Source organism: Bos grunniens, chromosome 10 (genome assembly GCF_055505025.1).
Source record: "Bos grunniens cultivar Pamir isolate PY7600 chromosome 10, Bosgru_T2T1.0, whole genome shotgun sequence".
Classification (NCBI taxonomy): Eukaryota; Metazoa; Chordata; class Mammalia; order Artiodactyla; family Bovidae; genus Bos; species Bos grunniens.
In genome coordinates this window covers 30,723,196-30,726,476 of record NC_141174.1, presented here as the reverse complement: position 1 = coordinate 30,726,476, position 3,281 = coordinate 30,723,196, and the positions used below count along the sequence as shown (strand labels likewise).

At 36.8% G+C, this 3,281-nt stretch overlaps 1 non-coding gene across 1 annotated transcript; it reads right to left on the bottom strand.

Annotated features, from left to right (window-relative positions):
* Positions 1-2,120: 2,120 nt before the first annotated feature.
* On the bottom strand, positions 2,121-2,192 carry TRNAW-CCA (transfer RNA tryptophan (anticodon CCA)). Its single transcript has one exon. It is a non-coding gene; the product is annotated as a tRNA-Trp (tRNA).
* Positions 2,193-3,281: the final 1,089 nt, after the last annotated feature.

The window sequence follows — 3,281 nt, the reverse complement described above, 5'->3', positions numbered from 1 at the left end:
GGTACACAGACTCAAATTTCATGGCTCAGCTCAAAGGTCATTTTCTTCCCAGCGCCTTCCTTGATCCATAACCTTCTTCCCAATTAAGCCTTCTTTTAACTGCTGTGGCATTTTATATGTCTCTCACGGATATCTATTAATAGCTTCTTGTCTTATATTTCCTACTATACTATATGTTCTTGAAGGACAAGACTCATAATCTTTGAATCCTCTAAGAAATGAGTACAGGATTTTTGACACAGTAGAAAATCAGTAGATTTTTGTTGAAGGGATGGATTAACTAGATGAGTGAACATAGAATATATGGAGATATATATATATGGATATATGGAATTTCTATGTTTCATTTCAGGAAATTTCAACCTGAATAATCTTAAATTCTAAAAATAATAAAAGGTACCTTTTTCCAAAGAAAAAGAAAAGAAACAATGACTCTCTGATGGCTAGGGGGAAATGGTGAATGTTAAAGGGTGCCAGTGTTTTTTAGAAGGTGGGAAAGTAAGACCTGTATTTATATTTATTCATATGTGAGTAAATAAACTCTTCAATGATACACAAGAAACTGTAAAATGATTTCAAATTTAGGGGAACAATGAGCATACGGGGCTGAGGTAAGAGGGAGACTTTTCACTGTATACCTTGATTTTTTAACCAAGTGATTCTTTGTTTATTCAAAGTTAAATTAAAACTAAACGAATAAAATAAACTCTAAATAGAGATCATTCACCTACAACATGAAATGAAGAACCTGCTTTCCTAATATAATATGCCTGCCATGCTAGCACCATGCTCTGGTTTAAAAAGTGCAAAAGGTCAAATAATTTTCATAAAAATGAAGATAATGTGCTTTGGACAATTCTGTTAGAGGTCTTAATAAATGGAGCAAGCAGCCCTGGTGATAACAATGATATCAATATTGAAGCTAAACACAAAATATTCAAATAAAATTATTTCATATAAAAATAAAAAGTTGGAGAACTCAAAATTCTCCAGTTACTAATTAGTGTTTTTCTTTCCAGTAAAAAAAAAAAAAAAAGTTATTTTCTTAAAGCCTGTTAAAATTTACACTTTCAGATAGGTGAATTTTTTTTATGCAAAATTAAACATCAATAAAGCTGATTTTAAAAATGTAAAACATGAAATGTTAGATTAAAAGGGACCTTAGAGATTTAATCTAGTCATCCCATCTTTTGATCCAAGGACTCCTTCTATTTTGTTTTTAATCATGCACCCTTATATCTTAAAATATTTTTGTGACCTAAATAAAATCATATAAACCAGTGATGGACAATGCTAATAAGCAACGAAGTTAAGTAAGTTTAAGGACGAAAAAAAAAGGCCTTAATCTTATTCCACTAGTTTAAAGGTTAATAGAGCTTTTGACACATAATCTACCCAGACACAATTTAAAATCAACTAAATAACATTCCTATTAGCTAAAGGAAGCAGCATGGCATTTGATTTATAACATCTTAACTAGTAAACTTACATTATCTTGTATAAATCAGAAATTGCAGTCCTCTAGTGAAGTACTTTCCCTGTCAATACCCAATGGTATCACTAACACTATTATGAAAACCCAAACTGGTCAGAAATTCATTCACTCATTCAATCATCCTATAATCATACAACCAATCATTCAACATGAGGGGGCACACTTGTTATTGTTGTTTAGTTGCTAAATCATGTCTGACTCTTTTGCGACCCAATGGACTGTAGCCCTCCAGGCAAGAATACTGGAGTGTGTTGCCATTTCCTTCTCCAGGGGATCTTCCCAACCCAGGGATCGAACCCATGTCTCCTGCATTGGCAGGCAGGTTCTTTACCACTGAGCCACCAGGGACGCCCACTGGGCATACACTGTGGTGCAAAATACTTTCAGGTTTCTACTCACACCAAAAATCTCTCCATCTTTTAACAGTTTTAACTACTTATCAGTAAATGACCAATAGGTAGTGATCAGAAAGGAGCACTTTAGCCACATTAGTGAATAGTGAAGTCGCTTAGTCGTGTCTGACTCTTTGCAACCCCGTGGACTGTAGCCTACCAGGCTTCTCTGTCCATGGGATTCTCCAGGCAAGAATACTGGAGTGGGTTATCATTTCCTTCTCCAGGGGATCTTCCCCACCCAGGGATTGAACCTGGGTCTCCCGCATTGGAGGCAGACGCTTTAACCTCTGAGCCACCAGGGAAGCCACATTAAATGATTTCAAATTTCTAAATCTTAATAATTACATTCACAGACCCAGAAGGAACTTGCTGAAGCGGTCTCTGAGTCAGGAAACTTAGAGAATCAATGGACAATGGGAGAGGTGCCAGAATCCTAGAATGGGAAGGTAATCTCCTTATCTCAGAAAGAGGGAAAATGGTAGATTTTAGAAACCATAGACGGAGCCATAGCTCTCTAACTACCAGGAAGACCATAGTGTCTGCCACAAGTCACCATCCTAAGTTAACATTTTTATTCTGGACTTGGATAAAGGTTAAAAAAAAAAAAAAGTCATGTTCTTTAAATGAACAGAATTATAACCAAAAAGAATAATTAAGACAATGGATGATAGAAAAAAAAATTCAAGATGATCTTACTAGACTGGAATATTGAGCAAAGTCTATCAGGATAAACTTTAATAGGTCTATCTCAAATTTCCAGGCTTTAACAGCTTATAACTACAAAATAAGATCACAAGTCATACTCCACTAAATATGGAAATTACAATGGACCATGCTAACTCAATGGAAGGAAACTACTGGAAGGTTCTCCAGATTGTGTTACAAGTGTGCGGTTTGTTGCTCGTACTGGAACGACTGTCTCCTCCTAGCACACTTCTACTTCCACTGGCACAGCTGTTCCCAGTTACGATCCCCACACTGTAATTTCCTCTCTGGCTTCAAGGAAGAAAGTACTGTTCTCCCTTTTGCGTCTCCATCTATGTAGGACAGACTCTCCACTAAAATCCCTGAAGCATAGCTAATACGAAGCCACAACTTCTGAATAAAATTGTACTTCAGGGCTAGAGAACAACAGAAAAGAAGTATGAAGAAAGAAATTCAATTGATGCTAGAAGTTAACTGTGGACTTCTAGAAAGTGACTATGGACTGGCCCTTTGCTCAGGGTCTTCTGCAGGGCTCCTGACCAGGCTCAACCTGCTGGGACCAGCCATTCACTGGGAGTTCTTTGACATCTCTACCCCTAACAATTCAAGTTACACTCTCCCCAAAGCCCAGAGAACACGTTTACCCTACCCTACTTCTCAGTCTAATCAGCACAGTTAAAGATAGC